This window comes from Pelobates fuscus, chromosome 2, assembly GCF_036172605.1.
Source record: "Pelobates fuscus isolate aPelFus1 chromosome 2, aPelFus1.pri, whole genome shotgun sequence".
Classification (NCBI taxonomy): domain Eukaryota; kingdom Metazoa; phylum Chordata; class Amphibia; order Anura; family Pelobatidae; genus Pelobates; species Pelobates fuscus.
In genome coordinates this window covers 222,472,748-222,495,615 of record NC_086318.1, presented here as the reverse complement: position 1 = coordinate 222,495,615, position 22,868 = coordinate 222,472,748, and the positions used below count along the sequence as shown (strand labels likewise).

The 22,868-nt window shown below is 41.9% G+C and overlaps 1 protein-coding gene across 1 annotated transcript in view; it reads right to left on the bottom strand.

Moving 5' to 3' along the window:
* The window catches only part of SMYD3 (SET and MYND domain containing 3), an 839,309-nt gene that overhangs the window by 316,072 nt on the left and 500,369 nt on the right, over positions 1-22,868 (bottom strand). The window lies entirely within an intron of this gene.

The following is a 22,868-nucleotide window of genomic DNA, read 5'->3' as shown; positions in this document are numbered from 1 at the left end:
ACAAGCCGAGTAAGGGGAACCAGAAGACAGAAAAATGAGAGACAAGCCGAGGTCAAAGGGTAGGAGAAAGTCACAAGGTCGGATGAACAAGCCAGAGAGTACGTAAACCAGAGAGAACACAAGTAGAATAGCAATACTAGAAAGCAAAGACCACAACAGGGCAGAGAGAGACAGGAAAGGTAAGTATTTAAACCCATTGATTAACTCTGATTGGATAATTTCCAATCAGAGTTAACAATCACACGTGGGAGATATCTATACAACCCACTGTGATTGAGGCACTGTGCCTTTAACGCCGGGTCAGGTGCCTGGCGTTTACAAAACTGGGCGGTCTCCCAGCGTGCAGCGTCATGCATGCTGCCGCTGGGGGACAAAGAGGAAGACGCAGGCGGCATCCGAGGCTAGGAGGATGCCGCTCACCGAGCGCACGAGGAGAAGGGGACCGCGGACGGCTGGAGGGTGAGTGCCGCGAGCGGACTGCAGCCTCCCCTCGCAGCCGCCTGCGGGATCCTGACAACAAAAGCATTGTTCAGACATGGTGGAGTCACTGTTGCAGTTCTCTAGATGGCAACAATAATACATTGTGGGATGGTAACATTATTTTTGCTTTTTATTACTGTCGTGGGCCTTACCATATAACAAGCTAAACTTGTGCAGAATACACTACACATTATATTGGGCAACTACCCTGATTCAAAATGAGAATATATTATATATAAATAATGCACACACACCCGGCCATCCACCTGATCTAAAAAAAAAAAACATGATCCATCAGGCCAGGCAACCTTCCATTACGCTTTTGTTCCTCATGTGCATCAATAAGCGCCCATGACCCTGAGCTGATTTGTGTGTACATATGCATTTTTGCATTATTTTTTTTTTAACTATAATGTTTTATTTTTCTGTAAGGTAAAGAATGGGATACAGAAAGGAAATAGGGGGGGGAACACAATTATTAAGGCTACTGCTAAAACATTATATTAATTGTGGTGATCCTGTCTATTTTGGCTCAATATATGACAGCCTGTATTGCATTATACACAGATGCCTGCTGTTCATTTGTTGTTTTTTGGATTTGCCTTGGGGATTAGAGGTTCCCCTTTTGCTTAGCAGGGGACCTGGAAGTGGAACGCTTTTTGCTTAGGCTTTGAGGCCGGTAGAGCCCATTTCCACATTAGATGCTCACCCCTGTTGACTGCTGGTTCACAAGTTGTCCTTCCTTGCACCATTTGGTAGGTAGTGACCACTGCATACTATGAACACCCCACAAGACTTGCCATTTTGGAGATGCTCTGATCCAGTCGTCCACCCATCATTATTTGGCCCTAGTCAAAGTCACACAGATCTTTTCACTTGTCCATTTTTCCTGCTTCCAACACATGCAATTTAAGAACTAACTGTTCCCTTGGTGCCTAATATATCTCACCCCTTGTCAGGTGCCATTGTAACAATTTAATCCATGTTATTCACTTCACCTGTCAGTGCTTTTAATGTGGTTGATCAGTGTATGTATGGGTTCAATAAATGAGAAGAATGGAAATTAAAACTGAACAAACACATAGCAAAATTGCCAAAATGGCATGCATCCTTAGGTACCAAGCAAGCAAAATATGGTTAATATTAAGTTGAAACATATATTATGACCTGCTATAACAGTTTAATTTGATGGATACCTTTCTTTCTGTATTACATATACACAGGAGTTGATAAGGGGTCTCATTGCATCCTGAACCCTGGTTTAATATTATTGATAGGAATGAAGTGTGCATTGAGTTGTGTTTTGATGTCATTATTACCCAGCTCAATTATACTAATTGTATTACACTTAAAAACCTGAAAGGTAAATGTGACCATGCTGGTAAGGAAACATGAGTCTCTATCACAAAATAAAGACACAGCATAAAAAGCATTAGCCATTGGTATCTCATCATGTGAATCTGTCTGCTATATTGATCTGAAAACTATTTTAGTACAGTGTATGCAGGATGTTTAAGAGAAAAAAAAAAGATCATGGTAATGTTTCTTTAATCAAAGAGGTCACCTTTCTGATTAATAAAAAAAAAAAAAAAACTTACACAAGCTAGTTTAAAGTTACAATTTAAAACCTTTATGTGCTTTCACAAGGAACAAATATTGTGTGTTAGTTACTTGTAAGGACATGTCCTTAACATATTATTGAAAAGCTGTAGTCTCCAGTGCTATAACAGAGATAGCAAAGGCCTGCTGGGATATTAATCTTCTGAAATATGCTAATAATGCAAATCATAAGCATGCCTTTGGCTATATTCAAACGACATAGCAATAGATTATGCAAATTATGGAGTAAACATCACATGCATGTGTAACTGCTTGATATGCTAAAATACTGAATAAATAGACCAGATGTCTAATGAGGCTGAAAGTAAACCAGTGGTACCCGACACATGGGAAACTTAGTATAAATATTACTTAGCACTTTATTTTTTCACAATGTTTTCATATCCAGGCATGACCTAAATACATACTTTTCTGTGTTGTTGTTGGTGCATGTACATTAAAATTTTATGAATTAATATAAGATGGTTTACAATAACTCAGAAAAGTATAGAGCAATGTGATGGAATGCTGGACTGATTGTTAGATGATACTCCAGGCTCAACAACCAACTACCTTCTTTTCATCGGTTACAGTGTCACCTGCTCCCTGACCCTATGCCCTTTCATATAATTGCTTATAACTGCAGCAATAAATTCCTCGGCTCAGTGACAAATGCACCAACCATGCAAGTCACCTTTAATAGTCTCACTGACAACTTGAACTTTCGTTGACATAACTTTTATTGTAACAGTGTTTGGCTTTATCCATTAGATATATCCTCAGCAAGTTACCATACCTCTTAACATTTCATATTGAAAATAGAGATACTTTAATTTAGGGATGTGAGTGGGGGTGTGGTCAGGGCGGGGCTGTACTGGACATTTTACATGACTTACTAAGTGACTTAAAGGGTTTCTCCAACCCTTTTTGGTAACATATATCATAATGCCCTACATGTCCTCCTTAAATAAAAGAGCATTTTAAAATGAGTATTCCTCACCTCAATCCAGCACCAGGGCGAAGCTCCCCCCATGTGAGGTCACAGGAGCCGCGCTGAGGTACAATCAAAGGATTCTCATAGAGATTGGGGGATTGGAGGAGGTGGGAGAGGGATGGAATGCACAGAGCAGGAGGGAGGGATTAAAAATGTAACAGATGGGATTGGGAGGAGGGAAGGGAGGCACAAGCTTATCCCTTGCAGGTTCTAAGCATGCGCTAGTTAGACAGTGGCTTAAAACAATAAGTGGGTGGTAAACCCTATATATAAAACAAAAGAAAAAAAAAATCTTAGTGAATTATAATATGATTAATTAAAACATACCGTATTTATTGGCGTATAACACGCACTTTTTCTCCCTGAAAATAGGGGGCAAATGATGTGTGCGTGTTATACGCCGATATACATATTTTTCGCTCCATAAGACGCACTTTTTTCCCCCTCAAAAGTGAGGGAAAATGTCTGTGCGTCTTATGGAGCGAATGTGAAGGTTTACTTACCTGTCTTGAAGCGTGGGCCGGTGTTCAGCGCGCACCGCGGTACTGGAACTTCAATTTCAGGTTCCGGTTTCCGGCGGGACTGAAAGGAAGTGCGCACTCAGTGTGCACACTTCCTTTCAGTCCCGCCGGAAACCGGAACCTGAAATTTAAGTTCCTGTACCGCGGTGCGCGCTGTAAAGCCGTCCCACGCTTCAAGACAGGTAAGTAATTATGGGACAAGGGGAGGGAAAGTGCACTATGGGACAAGGGGAGGGGGGGACACTTTGGGAGGGGGGGGAGAACACTATGGGATGAGGGGGGAAAGACTATGGGAGGGGGTGGAAAATACTATGGGAGGGGGGAGAATACTATGGGATGAGGGTGGGGGAACACTATGGGAGGGGGGAGAATACTATGGGAGGGGGGAAATTTCCTTCTTAAAATGAGGTGCGTGTTATACGCCGGGCGTGTTATACGCCAATAAATACGGTAACTTTTATTGATCTGAATCTTAAAAGAATGAAACAGCTTGAACAATACAATAAAAGGATAACATTTTCTATCCATAAACCCACACAGCAAAGAAATTGGTTATCTGCAGTTACTATATTCAGGTATATTCCTAAAACAGAGTATCCAAATTATGGTAAGAATGTAGCAACTGCCTAGGTCAGGGGTAGGCAACCTACGGCACTAGTGCCATGCAAGGCACTCGAGGTGCCTTTGCATGGCACTCAAGGCTACAAGAGCCAAACAGGCTCTGGCCTGTCAGGAGTCCCAATGAAACTTCAGATATCTGCTAATACGAAAAGGTGGTGAAGGACAATCCTCCATTTATGCATTGCAGCACGTAGAGGAAGTGATCTCAGATCACTTCCTCCCAGCACTTGTGAATGGGAATCCACACTGGAGTAGAGCAGCCCACAGCCTCCTGTTGCAGCTTCTGAGCTGTACCTAGCCAGCATGGTCCCCACTAAAACCCAGGGAAGCTTCAGAGCTGCAGAATAACACTCCCCTCATACAAATAATACAAACACACACACAGTCCGCACAAACACACCACCACAAACAATCCACATACATGTACACAACCCCACGTGCAGCCTCTCACATGCAATACCCCAAACAGCCCCACACATACACACACTACCAAATACACAATGTGACATATCCATCCACACACAATTCCACAAGCAGCCCCCATACACAGCCCAAACTCATAGGTATTATACATGATACCACAAACTATTAATGAACATATACAATATAATAGCTCATACACGCACAAATACAACGATACAAAGCAAATTCAGTATAAATAACACAAGCAGAATATGGCAACATGCACACCTCAATTTAAAGAAATAGGACCGACGCGCTATGGGACATCACAATCATATTTCGGCACAGTGCTGCTAAAAGGTTGCCTACCCCTGGCCTAGGTTATAGTTGCAATCGAAATATAGAAAAACAATGTGAATACAAAATTCTATATATTTTAGAAAACATAACAATAGCAATGTCTTTCCTGTGTGAGTTTATACATAGAAAACTTTTATCTTTTATTGTATAATTCAAGCAGTTTATTTATTAATTTTAATATTCAGATCAATAAAAATTATGTTTTAATTAATTTTCTGAGAAACATTTGTTTTTCTTTTTCTTCTGTTTGTGCTGGACATTCCTATTTTTCCTTTTAAATAGGGACACATGGGCGGTATGAGTTAGTATCATCTTAACACAAGCAGTTTATAAAGCGATATACCTTTTTGATAATATTTGAAACATTTTATTAAGGCAGAATAAATTATTTTACTAGAGTATCTGTTGTGGTTTAGTGTGGGTTTTAGAGCATGGGACACTCCTAACCTTGAAGTTTGAACAGATGCTTATACTACTGCAACAGAAGTACTAAACCCTAAGTGACCTCACCAATAAAAGAAAGCTACTAATTTGACCCTTTCCTAACGGTATCAAGGCATAATTGACATAATTCTTAAAGGAACACTAACATGTATTCCTGACCCTTTAATGTTAAAACTACCATCCAGCCCCACTGGCCTCCCTAAATATAGTAAAATCTTACCTGTATTCAAGCTGCAGCTGCTACCTCTGCCCCTGAACTGCCTGCTGTCTGCTGACATCATCGGAAGTGGTGGTATGAGCCAATTACAATGCTTCCCTATAGGATTGACTGAACTTGTCAAGGAGGCAGATCAAGGGCAGAGCCAGCACAAGTCAAACACAGCCTTGGTCAATCAGCATCTCCTCATAGAGATTAATTGAATCAATGAATCTCTATGAGGAAAGTTTATTGTCTGCATGCAGAGGGTGGATACACTGAATGACAGTACTGAGTACCACATGAGGAGTGGCCAGTGGAGTTATCATTAGGCTGGAATGTAAACACTGCATTTTCTCTGAAAAGATCGTGTTTACTGAAAAAAGCCTGAAGGAAATGATTCTACTCACCAGAACAAACACAATAAGCTGTAGTTGTTCTGGTGACTGTAGTGTCCCTTTAAGATGGATATACAAGTACATGTAAGAGATGGTAATAGGGCAAAAGTAGAGTTTGGAGGCACAGATCTACCGGTTGTCATATAGATTATTAGCAGGAGGGTGTAGTATATCAAGGCATTTTTGTGCATATATCGCAGTCACAGCTAACTGATTGCAGATTGCTATCATTTTCCAACTTCCTATAGAGTAAAATCAATTCTCACATATAAGATCTTTCTAGTACTATATTGAGAGATTCAGTAAAGCCATATAATGAGATACAGCAACTAAATGGGCGCTCCCAGAACACAAGGTGAAAGAATTAGGGTTGCCAGATGTAATGTTATAATATGTTTGGTATATTGCAGCACCTGCTAAACCATTCTAATCTTCTCCTATACTACAATTTCAATTATTAAATTATTTTCTTATTCAATTAAAAGATTTCTTGCAGAGATGCAGGGTGGCAGCAGGAATTATGGAAGCTTCTGGAAACAAAGGGACTGCACTCTCTACCTGTTTAAGATGTCGCATGCATGCAAGGTACCAGAATTAAATCCACCTTGTTTTTGTGGTCATGTAAATCACAAACAAAGGTGTAGATATGTTAACTCATGGCAGCAATGCATTGGCTATAGTGTACATAGTATGATACCATTTCTGACATATTCCTGGTTTGATTTCTGTTTCAAAAGAATCATCACAATATAAATAACCTGTCCTTACATATGACTTTGACAATGTTGTTGCATTTCCAAGGATTCTTATATAAACAAACCAGTAATTTTGTTTTAAAAAAATATGTTATTCTGTGTTTGTTGTCCTATGTGCTCATTTATATGATGTCACTTTATTTGCCATACCCATATGTGGATTTCAAAAGACCATAAATAAAATAAACCACTGGAGCCTCCATTATATTTAGTAAGTAGCAACATATGCTACAGTGGTGTTTAAAAGGTAAACAAAAGACAAATAATGGATTATAATTATGTGTAAACAAGAGGTGTCTTGCTCAAACAATCTTAAAGCAATAAAATACTGTGTGTTATAGAACATTATACAGATTGCTATAGATGGCTCTTACGAATTATATCAAGTTATTTAAAGGGACACTCCACTGCCCAAATATAAAATAAAAATAAAATCACTGCTTAATATGTATACCCGAAAATGAAATCATGCATGCATTTCAATTTTGATTTTTTTTTTAGTTTTACGGAGTATACGTAAAACAATTTCTTGAACACCACTGATAGGCGAGCATCATCTTCCCATTTACAAAAAAGAGTTAGAAACGTGTGTATTTTTCCCAATCTGTTTTGTGAATGGGGAGCTACTGATAGGCTGAGAGAATAGTCCAAAATGTGGGACAGGCTCCCAGGACTTATTTGTGCTGTGTCAGAACCCCAAAATGCAGGACTGCCCCAGCAAATTCAGGACTCTTGGCTCATGTGGAGTTTGAATATGTGACTGATATGCTGCTGCCTTCCTTATCCACTGAGATAATTCTTCAGTTAAATGTTGCATGTTTTATTTTGTTGAAAACGTGTGCACCCTTTTTAAGGTGTGTGAAGTATAATATGAAATTATAACCTTTTGTGTATTGAGAGTGGAATATATTTTCTTTTTGGAATCTCCAGAAACCACTTTGTGTAACCTCAACCAGATTTGCAAACAAGGAAAATTATTTGATTCTGAGTCCTTCCAACATTTTAGATATTTACATTAATACTCCATTGCAAGCCTTTGCAACTAGTGCTGTAATTTGGACACTGTTATATACACATTATTATTACAGCTGAGGTGGGGGCAGTTTCTGGGTGCCCAGGAGAATCCAGAGTTTTCTCAAACCACTCCTATATGGTTTGACATAAAACTCTTAAATGGCTTCCATAGACAACATACCAGGGTACCAATCTGGAGTGGTTATGTTGCTTAGAGTGCTCGACTAATCAAGTGCCAGGCATTGACATAGCCTAGAAAATGTAATTCTAGAGAACCCAGGAGCATAGTGCTTTAACCCCTTAAGGACACATGGCAAGTGTGACACGTCATGATCCCCTTTTATTCCAGAAGTTTGGTCCTTAAGGGGTTAAAGGAACACTATAGGGCCAGGAACACAAATATCTATTCCTGACCCTTTAGTGTTAGAATCCCCATCAAGCCTCCCACTATCCCCCTTGCCTCCCTAAATATAGCAAAATCTTACTTTTATTCAAGTATGCAGCTGCTGCCTCTGCCCCTGCCTGGTCTGCCGTGGCTGACATCATCAGAAGTGATTATCTGAGCCAATCACAATGCTTTCCCATAGGATTGGCTGAGCTTGACTAGGAGGCAGATAAGGGGCAGAGCCAGCACAAGCCAAACACAGTCCTGGCCAATCAGCATCTCCTGATTCAATGCATCTCTATGAGGGAAGGTCATTGTCTCCATGCAGAGGAACCTCGAGCAATTATCTGAGGAGTGGCCAGTGGAGATATCCCTAGGCTGCAATGTAAACACTGCATTTTCGCTGAAAAGACAGTGTTTACTTATAAAGACTGAAGGGAATGATCCTACTCACCAGACCAAATACAATAAACTGTTCTGGTGACTATAGTGTCCCTTTAAGTGTCCTGTCTGCTATTACTGCCATGATCTAGGGAAGTGATAAGGCACATGGGATGACACTCAATTAGACTTACACTAGTATACAAATCAGTATATGTGAGTCAAACCCAGAGAATTCTAAGCTATACCACACAATCTAATTGGATCCTTATTATAAAACTGAAACTCAGAGAATTCCCAGGTGTGACAAAACATTTAATTGTCTCCTTAGTAGTAAAACCAGGTGTAACGGATCACCTGGCACCCCGACTGGGTACCTCCGTTGATGGATGCTCCTAGCGCTTCCTGAGGGCTCCAAGCACTCCAGCCGATACCATAACCACCGTAGACTCCTCCAGAGAGCAAGGCCGAACCTCTCTTCCTTCAGAGCAAAGCAGGAACAAGCTCTTACAAGAGCTTATGAGTGATATAGCAAGGGAGTATGACTAGCATAGCAATCCCTTGTAGCAGATTGCCCCAATAAGAGGCGGCACTCCAAATTGAGGGTGAAGTAGAACTGAAGCTTTTAATCAAACAATCTGCTTTTATGCCCATTTTACAAGTACCGCCCACAGGGTTTTGAAGAACAAACCAATCAATACATTACAACACAGCTAAACACTCCCGTTCATACCAGCAGAAATCCTCCCCTCTGCCTGTGATACAATTACTGAACACAATGGGCTAACGTAATTATCACAGGCAGGAAAATACACAGTTTTGCACAATATTCATAACTTTAAAAGTATACATCACATTCACATAAACTTTCATTTTCAGAACCAGCATACTCCAAATACAAACGTGTCAAAATCATACAAATTAGCCCAGTGGTTCAAAAGATAGATGGAAGACCTATTTGATCGACTGCAACAATGGCTTGGGTGTGGTAAGCCAATTACACACAAAAATACATAATTCCTATCATACTAAACATAACCCCCACATTCAACCTATCCCCAGATAGCTTGGATCTGAGCGCTCACTATATCGGAACAGCGCTCAGATCCCACAAACACAGTCAAATCGCCCTGGGGTTAAAGTTTAGCAACAAGTTACAACTGGTCTGGCAGTGTCCCTGGGACAACGCCCTGCTGGAGAACAATAGACAATAAACAGGGGAGGGGCACACCTTCTCATGTATTTAAACGGGCAGAAAAAGTGCTTAAAAATCCAATAAACCCAAATAATGCTTACACAGGGCAAAGTCTCCCAGGGGCCATAGTCAGAAGGCAGGAGGCGGGCAAACAGGCTTCTCCAATGCCCAATGGCGAGTTTGGTTCCGCCACACCTGGAATTTCAATTTTATATCTAAAAAATCCAAGCCATACGTAAGGATTTAAACATTTCCCAAAATATATGAAATCCAGAAGCTCAGGGTCAAACAGAGAATTCCCAGCAATAGCACACAATGTATTTGGCTCCTTTGTACCTACCCCAGGATCTCTGGGTCAAATTTGAACAATTTCATTGATTCCTTATTACAAAACCCAAAATCTCAAGGTCAAATCCTGATAAATCACAGCTATCACAATGGTCATAGTAGCATCTGATTTGAAGAAAATGACTTCATATGGAATGTAAATTAACTGTATCCTCCAACTACATAATGAGATGTTAATATGGTTAATTTTTTATTCTAACAGCCCAATTCCATAACACAGTGAGGTCATGACTGCAAATTACATTGATTGTATTTTCTCCATTGCTATTAAAATCTAATGCTAGCTTTTAATATCTATAAAGCCCTGTGAACCAGAAGTTAGAGCGTTAATCCCTGGGGGAAGCATACCAGTTGTTAACAATTGGTAATGGCTGATTTCAAAAGGAATTATTGCTTCATTAATTTGTGTTTCATACACTGTAATGATAAGATAGAAATCTCTGTAATTGTAGTCTTTGTCTTCTAAAGACAGTCTTCAGTCCCAATATTTATCAGTTAGAGAGGACCCTTTGTTAAAGAAAATGCTAGGACAGGATATTTGAATGAGATGATTCATATCAAGCATGTTCAAGTTTTGATTAATCTCTGACAATGTAACTGGATATCTATTTCACATTAACTCTTCTGTACATTGAATTTCTCATACCAAAATCATGTATAATTTATGCAGACTTAAAGAACCACTCTAAACACCATAATAACTTTATTCCACTGTTGTAGTTACGGGACCAGCATGACCTTTGGATAACCCTTCAATTTTGTGTTAAACTTTGACTGGTGGTTTCAACAGTGTGGTGAGCAGTCGTATGGTGCCGGAGCTCCAACTGTAACTACAGCAAACCACAGGAGACCTTATATTCCCCCAACATAAACTTGACTCGTGCCACCTGTTCTTCTCCTGGTGGTCATGGGGGAAGAAAACAAAATGGCTAAAAGCCCATCCGGTTAAAGGATTTCACAGCACCAGTGAACTGCTGCTGAGTAGGCATTGCGCCAATTGAAGAACACTGCATTCTGGCAGTCCCTCTGATATGTGTCTCCCCAGTGAGATAGTCCGTCATGGGGTTTCTGCAAGGAAGGCAGAAATCAGATGCCTTTCATGATGTCTGATAGAAGACGGGAGTTGGTTCCGTCCTGGCGATTGGTATACCTGAATGTCAACGCTCTGTCCATCCGGAGTAGGATGCCACCAATGGAATACTCCTTCACCAGTCTGCGGATAGTGAAGTACTGCACAAAGAATTACCAGATTTTACTAATTACATGACGTAAAGTCATGATTTTATAAAGGACACAGAGGCGAGTATTAGGCTTTATCTCTTTCTTTTATTCCTCAGCAGCAAAGAAAGGATATTGGTATTTTAATATAGCAATAACAAAACAAAAATACCCTTTAGGGTTAACCATATAACATTCCAGATATCTTAACCAATGGGATCATTCCTTGTACTATGTCCCCTCATGTGACCTAAGCCACTCCCTCTTTCTAGCTGACGCCGAAGCTGAACACATCAACAGGACAAAACTTCATGAACTTGGATATTCTCCGGTAGAGGGTTCCGGTGAGTCTTCCGGTGTAATTAGGGGCAGGGGATGATCCCGGTCGGTCCATCACAGGGTTAAGCTGTAGGAGACAGAGAAAATATGTGGTAAAATATATTCCGAGATCGTTTTTCGTGCATATAAGCCATACCAGATGTTCAAACGTTAATATCTGAAAACTTTTCTTTAAGTCCAGGAAAAATTCTGATTAAAATTTAACATTAGTGGTGTATCACATTGCATTTGAACATGTAAATTACTCTTACCTGTTTATAGTAAGTTGGGTGGGAAGATGCATGTATGTTTGCTTACCTGTCGTCGGGTGGGTTAATACTCGCCTCCGTGTCCTTTATAAAATCATGACTTTACGTCATGGAATTAGTAAAATCTGGTAATTTTATTAAAGGACACGTAGGCTCGTATTAGGCTAGTTAAAAGCTGTGAGATGACTATAGAGGAGATATGTTCAGTTGGTCAAAAATAGTAATCTTTAAATGTCGATTCTCGGGACCAATCAGCTGTGCGAAGCAGGTCCTCCAGTTTACAACCCGCTGAGAATGCTTTAGAGGCCATAGCGCCTCTTGTAGAATGTGCTCCATAAACTGATATATCGATGCCAGCAGTCAACATTATCCATTTCACCCAGCGTGCCAGCGTTACCGTGGATACCGGGTGGTGTGGTCTCCTCAACGCCAAGAATAGGTCATGTATTGTAGGGTTCCGAACTGACTGGGTCCTTTTTTCGTATTCTTGCAGGCATGCCACTGGGCAGAGGTTAGCGTTGTGAGGAAATGATGGGTAGAAAACTGACGTGGTTTTTGACTTCGTACGTCTGGTGATATTAAACAGGACACCCTGTGGGGTGAAGGACCGCGCATCAAAGTCCAGGGCTCGAACGTCAGACACCCTTTTGCATGAAATTAAGCAGAGGAGCATAGCCAATTTTGCGGACACTTGCTTGAGTGTGAGATCCGAGTTTGGAGGCCATTCATCCAGTAAGCGAAGGACTTTATTAACATCCCATAGGGTTGTATATCGGGGTTGTGGTGGTCGTGCAAATTTTATACCTCGTAAGAGGCGACAAACCAATAGGTGTTTTCCAGCTGGGAAGCCTTCCCATCCACTGTGGCCGGCTGAGATCGCCGATCTGTACACATTTATGGTGCGGTAGGCCAAACCTTGATCGTACAGGGTAGTAAGGAAAATCAGGACGTTATTTACAGGAGCACGTATGGGATCCACGTGTTGTTCCACGCACCAACTACACCATGTGTTCCAGGCATGAGTATAAGATCGTCTTGTTCCTGGGGCCCAAGCTCCTGCCAGTAATTCCAAAGTTGTTCGTGGAACGTCCGACAGGGTCCAGGTTCCCCAGAGAGGAGCCACGCTAGAAGCCTGAGGTGGCCTTGTATCAAAAGTGGGTGAGAGTTCCCATCCTGGTCTGATAATATGTCCGTGATTCCCGGAATCAGTCTGGGAAGGTCGATAGACATTTCCATGAGTGAAAGGAACCAAGGCTGTGCTGTCCAGAACGGTGTTATTAGAACTAGCGATGTACGGGAGCATTGTAGGTGTAGGAGAGTCCGTGCTATGAGTGCAAAGGGAGGAAAGGCATAGAGCCGGTCGTTTGGCCAATCTTGTAAGAAGGCGTCCACTGCCAAGGCGTCTGGGTCCGGTCTCCAGCTGAAGAATGAAGGGAGTTGAGCATTCAGCCTGGAGGCAAAGAGGTCGATGTGCATCGGGCCCCAGAGTTGTTGGAGGTGTTGGAATATCAAGGGATTCAATCGCCACGCACTGTTGTCTCGTAAGTGCCTGGAGTGTCAGTCTGCTACCGTGTTGGAGAGCCCCGGAAGGTATTCCGCTTGTACTGATATGTTGCGGCTCAGACAGAAATGCCAAAATTCCTTCGCCAGGTTCGTGAGTGTTGTCGATCTTGTGCCACCCAAGTGGTTGATGTACCGAACGGCCGAGATGTTGTCCATGCGCAACAGTATGGAACAAATGGTCGTGTATCCGAGGAGGCTCCGGAGAGCAAATGACCCTGCTAGAAGATCCAGACAATTGATGTGGAGTTCCTTTTCCTTTGAGGACCATTTTCCACCTGTAGAGGTGGGACCACAACGAGCGCCCCATCCGAGTCTGCTCGCGTCGGATTCTATGATGAGATCCGGGGTGGTTCCGAATATCGCTTTGCCGTTCCATGCTTCCATAAGTTGAAGCCACCATGCTAATTCCTCTTTTGCTGCGCAGTCTAGAGGCACAGAATCTAAATAAGATTGACCCAAGCGAAGATGGGTCGTTTTTAGTCGTTGCAGGGATCTGTAATGGAGGGGTCCCGGGAAAATCGCTTGTATGGAAGCGGACAGCAGACCAATTATCCTGGCCAGTTGTCGTAAAGTCAAGACCGGTCGTGATAAGGTCCGCCGGATTTCCTTCTTTATGAGTTTTACTTTCGTGGTAGGTAGGCTGAGCGTTCCGTGAATCACGTCTATGTCGAAACCTAGGAATTCTATTGATTGTGAAGGTTGTATGACTGACTTGCCCCAGTTGATTATGAAACCCAGGTTTTGCAGAAGGGTCGACGTCCAACGTAGATGTTGGTGCAATAGCAAGGTGTCGTGGGCCATGATCAGCATGTCGTCGAGGTATATGATCATACGTACACCTCTGCTGCGGAGAAGAGCGACTACCGGTTTCAGCAATTTGGTGAAGCACCACGGGGCTGAGGACAGGCCAAAGGGAAGGCATCTGAACCGCCACATAGTGTTTTTCCATTGGAATTGGAGTAAATGGTGACACTCTTCTGCGATCGGTATCGTCAGATATGCATCTTGGAGATCCAGTTTCACCATCCAGTCTCCCAGTCTTAGGAGGTCTCAGAAGCAGTGTATCCCTTCCATCTTGAAGTGATGGTATGTGACAAAGGCGTTGAGAGGCTGCAGGTTTATTACTAGCCTCATGCCTCCACCCTTCTTGGGCACTAAGAAGATATTGCTTAGGAACCCGGGGGTGGTAGTGGGTACTTTGTAGATCACACCTTTCTCCTGCAATGTGCGAACTTCTTCTGATACTAGGGTTCTGTCTCGTGGTGAAAATATAATCCAATGTGGCGCGGAGTGTTGGATTGGGTGTTGTGAGTTCTATGCGGTAACCTAGAACGGTCTCTAGTACCCAGGCATCTGAGGTTATTTTGTGCCAGACATCGTGAAAATGCAACAGTCTGCCCCCCACCAGTGATAAGGAATGGGTACGTACTGGGAAGTGACTCACCATAAGGCCGACGGCCATAGGATGATCCCCTGGGTCCACGTGAGTGCCGTGACCTTCCCCTGGTTGGAAAGAATGGCGACTGTGTCCTGGGTTCGGGAGGATGGAACCGTGTCGTGGCGGAGCCTCTGTATCCCCGGTATGATGGCCGGGAAGGGCGGCCGGACAGACGGCCCTGCTGTCTGCCGGCCCCACCAAAAACCTTTTGCGAGAACACTCGCTTCATATTATGCTGTGCCTTCTCCAGTGCCGTGAAGGTGCTGACATAAGTACCCAGGGTCTTAACAAAGTCGTCTCCGAATAGGAGACATTTTGCCTGTGTGCCAGGCTCTGAGATTGCCAAATTAATCAATTTTGGCTCAATTTTCATTAAAATGGCTTTACGCCGTTCTGTAGCCAATGCAGTATTGGCGTTTCCAACTAGGCAAATGCCTCTCTGGATCCACCCCCTGATGGCCAGCAAATCAATTGGGGTCCCTTCAGTAAGAGCCGTTTCGACCATGTCGAAAATTTTTGCTATAGGCCCGAGAATGTCAAGGACCTTGTCCTCGCAGTGTTTGAGGGAGTATTCCAATCCCTTCTTGGCCTTCCATCCCGACTTGCCCAAGAACTGGGCGATCTTGGGATCTACCTCGGGGGGCCATGTCTGGGACCGTGGGGCGTGGGCATTCCGCCCTCAATTTACTCCTGGTGGCCTTATCAAGGGGTTATTTACCCTGGTTGCGATATAAATAGCCACATGAGATGTGGGATACCATTCCGCTGAGCGCGGATTATGCAACGTGTCAGGGTCGAAGAGGGGTTCCCCTTGGGGGTCTAGAACAGCGGATACATCCGCTTCTTGCTCAGCGTCTATCGCTGAATGTGCAGTCTCGCTGCGTTCAGGGGACGAATTATCTGAATAAATCGGGTCGATTGCTTCGGACCCATCTGAAGCCTCCTCTATGTCCGAATCCGAGTCGGACGAATCAGGTAGGGCTTTTGCCCTCTTCCAACTCCACACCGTTTTTGCCCGGCGGGGGGCTCTCTTACGTGGGGGCACCACGTCCTCAGTTTCAACAGGACGCAACCTGTCCGTCATACCAGTTTTGGAGGCGACCCCTGTTAGGTGGTGTGATTTGCACGTAGCCTTGCGGCCGCTGGGGACCTTTGGCTTGTTGTCAGTTGGTATAGGGGGTGCTGAACCGGGGGTTCTGCCGGATGCCATAATGGCGGTGGAAATTGTAAAATGTGACAGGGTGTCCGACATCACTCCCATGGCATTAAATATAGCCTGCGTCACTGACTTGTTCATTGTAGCATCCAGAAGCGCCTGGAACTCTTCCGAGTTCACGTGGTCCTGGGATGCTTCCTCACCACCTCTAATGGCCGCAATGCCTATAGGCAGAGCTGCTAAAATCTGCTTGCTAGGGGTAGCAGAGGTCTTGGGGGCAGAAGTCTGTTTGTCAGCCTGAGACTGCATACTGATTTGAAATACAGAGCTTAACTTGGGAAACAAAACCCAGGCACTACACAGTGTGGTGGGAATGGAAAAGTGTAACTGACACTTTTTAAATGGGTACTGACTTATGGCACTACTGAACACCAAAAACGCTGTCTGCACATCAACAAATGAACTTTGGTAAAAGGCAGACTATAAGGCACTCTATAGGCACTGAACAGAAAATTATGCACAAATAATATGGCAGCTTACCAAGTGTTCCCTCAGGAATGACACCTGGGGGGCACCGGTAAGCTGCCCAGCAACTCCCTCAACCAATGAGCTCGCGCCCCTCCCTTAATGAGTGACGCGAGCGCCGGGTGAAAAACGGCGGCAAATCCGCCAATCACAAGATGGCCGCCGCGATGCGCGGGAACGCACTGCGCATGCGTGGGCGGCTGAATCACCGGAATTACTGGCCGCGATCCGTCGGGCGGCTAGATTGCTCGTTAGGAGCAGCGAAGTGGAGGAGAAGGTGGAGGAGGATGGAGAGGTGAGGGGGATCTGACAGAAAACCGGGTTATAAACAACCCGTGCGGCAGTGCAGAGTGGAGGCTTGCCCCAGGGGAGGGGCAAGTACTCAGCACTGAAGGGAACAGATAAAAACAAACAGTCTAAAATCAAAAGATAACAAACATCATTAATAATTAATAAGTAATGCAAAAACACTTCAATATATTACAAATTTTTGTCAGAGTAGAAAAATATGGTGGTACTTAGTTGAGGCAGCAGCAAAGAAAGAGGGAGTGGCTTAGGTCACATGAGGGGACATAGTACAAGGAATGATCCCATTGGTCAAGATATCTGGAATGTTATATGGTTAACCCTAAAGGGTATTTTTGTTTTGTTATTGCTATATTAAAATACCAATATCCTTTCTTTGCTGCTGAGGAATAAAAGAAAGAGATAAAGCCTAATACAAGCCTACGTGTCCTTTAATAAAATCCTAGGTATTCAACGTCAAGGGAGAATTCCTGAGTTGTGCACCCGCTTCTGTGGGTATGCTCTCGCAGGTTGTCATCGTAGCCCCACAAGCTGGTATCCGACTTCCGAACAAAGTCCGTTTGAACATAGGGGTCCACCTGGGTAAACCTTACAAGGAATCATTGTATGTCCTGGTAACGAAGCGGGTCTCGGAAGATAGCCTGCATGGAAGAGGGCAGTATCTCCGATCCGTGCAAGTGTGTGTAGAGGATCACAGTGTTGCAGTGGAGGACCGTGTGAATATTCCTTGATGATAGAGGAGACCTTTGAAGGGGAAAGCTTCCACGTGCAAGGTGCGTAATCGCTTACAAATCCTAAGAAGTGGATCCTCCACTACAAAACATGATGATTCCAGCCGAACCACTGAGAATCGTTAGTGTTCAGGGATTAACACTCTTGAGTGTGCATGCTGTGGAGTATTGATCATTATTTAATGTGTAGTTTGCAATATATATGTGTATTATATGGTATGGTGCATATATATATATATATATAATACGAATGTACATTTAGCTGTATACAATAGGTGTATTTTCATATTGTAGGCCCTTTTGCTTAGATTTGAAAACGTTACACTTTCAATGACATTTCCACAAGGTTAAAGTTAAATTAGAACAAACACATGTGCTGTCAGTCAAATGTATACAAAACTCGTCGTAAGCTAATTACAGGCAAGAGCCTTCTAGAGAATATTCCACAAACACATGTGCTGTCAGTTAAATGTATACAAAAACACTTCGTAAGCTAACTACAAGCTCGAGCCATTTAGGGAATATCCCAAACTTAGATATGCAATACATTACATCATGTAACAAGTTAGAAAACCTTTTTGGGAAAATCACACAGGTGGGGGCTGCTTTATAGAGGACAAAATGCCTATTTAACTGAAGGAGAAAGGATAGGATGTTGTCATTCAAACATTATTCCATTCTCACTTGCACGCAGAGCATCATACACAAGGACATATGCTGTAATACTTTGGTAAGATTAATTATTTACTGACTATTTTTGCATTCTGTTACATTCATCCAATACACTTTTATCTTATATTTATTTGAGTCATTGTTTCATTTATTACAATATTTTTAAAGTGCCTTTTCGGGTCTTCAGACACTGAATTATTTTAGTGATAAATCAAAATTATCATCTAGAATGGTTAAATAAAACAGTATTTATAAGTAATTTGGAAACGGAAGGGTCTACTCCGTATATAGCTATAGATTGCATAAAGACACGCTAAGCTTAGAATGACCCGGAGTGACCTTTTGTCGGTAAAGGTCCACATCATACCTGAAGCGAGCCATAACTATCAAAATTGAAGTATCACCGAAACCGACATTCTGGGGGCCTCGTCCTTGGGAGGTTTAGTCGTGTCTTTTGCAGTGGAGAACACGGTGTACTCAGTTGCCGGGAGGATTCTCGTTTTGTAAGTATGTCTTTCTTTAAGTTTCCAAATAGGATAGGTAATCTTGAAACTAGTTCAAGTGACCCTGTTGATTTAAATACTGAACAGAGATCCGTTGATTCCCCTGTTTTGTTTTCTTTCCCTTCTGTGTTTCAAGAATTTATAAAATGTTGGATTAAAAAATATGGAGGTCCATTTAAGTTGGGCGAAAATATAAGTGATGCACTGTTTCTAGAGGACATTTTTCAAGTATTACCCTCAATCATGCAGCTTAAAGATGGCAACGTCAAAAAGGGTAGGAGTTTGCAAGCTTTACTAGATATGCTATTAATGTCCCTTCAAATGATAGAACAGTTGCAAGTTAGTTTTAATCTGCAAGCTTCTCTTATTAATACGCTGCATGTACAAATAGAAGATTACCGCACCCAGGCACAAAATGCAGCTCACACTGCTGGATTCTTACAAGATAAAGTTCATAAGTTAGAATCCAAAAATATAATTCTTGATCAAGCTGTAGACACCTTACAATGCCTGCGTACAAAGCACTCTCCTTCTTTAAAACTAGGAGGTAAAGCACGGGGAAGTGCTATATTTAAAAAATCCCCTGTTGCTCATGAAAACAAATGGTATCAGATTGCCACCTTGTCAGTCGATCTTCCTTCTGCTTTAATTAATGAAGACGACAATGCAATATGGATGGAGCATAAAAATGAAAATATTGAGTTTCCTTCACAAGTAACTTCTGTCCCCACTGCTCCTCCCACGTATACACATTTGTATCCAGAATTGCCAATTGAACATTCTAAAACTGATCTTGTTCCTTGTAATCCTATAACACGTGGTCCTCAATTAGAGGCTAACGAAGTATTATCAGATGACAAATTGAAGGAAATTTCTGCACATCATGCTAGAATAGAAAAAGAATATAATGATATGGAAATGACTTTACATAATGTAAAACAATCGTTTTCGCAAGAAAACCAGCAGAGACGAAACTTAGAAGCAGAGTTGTCTGAGGCTGCACGACTATTAACTGAGACTAAAACTAACCTTGAACGTTTTCGGCTTGACAATGACGAGTTACAACGTGTAAATGACAAACTTAAGGCTACTACTAGAAAACAGGAAAAAACTGCTAGCATATTGCATGATACTACGCAAGACCTTAAGTCTACTAACAAACAGCTGCAAAGTGACCTTAACGAGGCTAAATCTAAACGACATGTTGTGATTTCTGATCCCGTTAACGTACACATGTCAGCCCCTACTTCGTCTATTAAAGCTACGGAAGCCAGAGCTGTTTTATCTGAGATCGGTCAGGCTCCAGTGAATAAGGGTACTGTTGAGGATTTCAATAGATTCACACATTGGATCGGAAAACTCCTTCGCTGGGGTTCTTCGGATTCACAATTAATAGAGATTTTTCTAAAAGGTCTGGGATCCTGTTCAGCTGTTATAGAAGGTTTTGCACAAACTTTTCCTCAGCTGTTAGAACGGTGTTGCCATAAGCTATTTCATTTGTCTAGTCCTTTCCAGATTAACAAAGCTTTTATCTCACTTCCTAATGAGTCTATCACAGAAACTGCTAACAGAGTAATTGTTTTCCTTGCTGCTCTTACTAATGGGGCTACTTCTTCAGAAAAACGTTCTGACATACAAGCTGACCTTAAATTGGATCCAGCAGTGCGGGAGTTAATTTTCACTCTTGTACCAAGTAACATTTCTCATGTTATGACCATCTGTTACGGTGACATGAGGAATGTGGACTTTAATTCATGGCTTGACCGTTTGCAAGTTGTAGTGGTTAGATATTCTACACCCTCTCCGATTTCTGAAATAACATGACAGGCGCTGCACACAGATGCAGTATCCGCCTTAAAAAGTAAAAGTGATTTTGATAAAAAATCTGACCTCACTGAATACCAAGTGGGAGATTCTGTGTGCATGCTTAAACAAGGACAGAAAAACCCTAGGAAATTTCCTAAAGATTGCTGGGAAGGTCCATATCTTATTGTGGACAAAGTGGGACCCTCAGTTTATCTTATTCAAAAATCAGATGGTTTAAATGTCTACAAGCATGCAATGCAGCTTAAATTGTTTAAGGGCTCTTAAAGCCCTGTGTTTGTTATTCTATATTTACTTTGTTTTTCAGAAAGTGTACAAAGGGACTGAGACTCTAGAACGGCTGTTCCAGACTCTACTGTTCATTATGAATGATCGGCGCCTTTACATCTAATCTTCATGTGGACAAAGAAAAATAAAAACAGTCCTACCGGATGTACAAAACTAGCTTTGGCTAGACTACTTTCTGCACGTGTTGCATGTTTTCCTAGCCTAGTGTGATACTTTTATGTATTTACTAATAATAAATAGTAACGTTGTGTAATAATCTCCTTATCCACATTTTTCATGTTATATTTGAAGTTTGGTGTCCGTAACTTACAGTTTGCTCATAACTAATTATTTTATTGGTTTTCATAACCTACAAATTAGACTATGGCATCTTGGACATGTTGCTTGATGGGATGCGTTACAGTGATGTGTTTGCTCTATACCTTTACTAACATTTGGCATCCAGATAATCATAATCTGCAGAAGCGTCTTGTCACTTCTTCTGAAGTACTTGCTCCTTTTAAACCTATATATTTAGTCTCACACCCTACTACCAGCATTGACCTTATCTTTTCCTTATTGTCTAACTTTCAGCGTAATAGTGTTAAATCTAACCGTCCCATATATCATATTTCTCATAGTTCTGCATCCCCACAATTTGTTGCACTTTTTATTGCTAGTGTTCCAAAATTTGACTATGCTCAGCTATGGTTTATTAATAAAACCCATCTTCTGATTCCAGAATATGGTGCACTTCCGCATCTTGATAAGAATATTTGTTTGATATGCAGTATTGATTTGCAATCCACTACTTCTGGCATTTTTCATAATTCTAAAAGTCGCCCTATGGCTAACATGGATAATCTTAATACCTGTGGAAGTCCAGAAGTCCAGGACTCTACTTCGGTTGCAATGCCTGCGACTATTTTGGTTGATACTTCCAACCCCTCTGATTCTGTAGGTGAATGGCAATGTACAGACAATGGTATTCCACAGTTTATAGTTAGAATTGATGAAATAGCTCAACCTTCTACTCCTATAGCTTCTGTATCTCCCTCTACTCCTATACCAGAATCTACCACACCTCCATTTAAGGAAGGTGACCCTATTCAAGTTCGTTTAGACTCTGCTACACAAGTAGCATATGATGTTTCATATCGTTTGGTTACCTGGCACTTACAATTAAATAAATGGTTGGTTTCCACACAATATTCCAATTGTACGCCATTCGTATCAGTACAGGAAAGAGCTTTTCAGTGGTGGTTTCATGAAAGCATGTTATATAATGTATCACTTCGATCACACCATCGCCCTAGACGAGATATTTTAGCTACTGGGTTAGGTACATATGGTAGTGTTATGGGATCAGCTGCACAAATTAATTCAGAAATTCTAAGATATAAACTTGCTTCTTTAGCCTCTCATACTTCTACAGGTCTGGATACCCAATATGGTATTAATACTAATATTGTTAAGCTTCAACAGCATCAAACTCATGTTATGGTAGATACAACTGAGATTATTTCTGATAAGTTTCACACTCTGGTCGACTCAGTTTACAATGTTACGCATGATACTGCATGGGCAATGCTATGTTCACAGGTTCAGGCTGATCTGTCTGCCGATCTTAAACTTCAGTTGCAAAGTTTATGGTCTGGTAGATGGCCTGCTTCGTTGAGTCTTGCTGCTTCAAAATCTGTGACTGACTTTGCGATGACTCATCTTTTGTGGTGGGAAGTTCTTCTATCTGACTGCTCACTTGAAAGATGTGCCATTCAAACATTAATACCATGGGCAGGCAAAGATGCTATTATTTATCGTTTAGCTACAATTGGCCTACCGTCTAATGGTTCATTATTGTTGCCTGAACTTTCACATCAATGGCTAGCCCAGGGTACGGATAGTTCCAACTGGACCCTTGTAGACATTTCCTTGTGTCACTCGAATGCTAATTCTTATATATGTTCTCCATCCCAATATAAAAC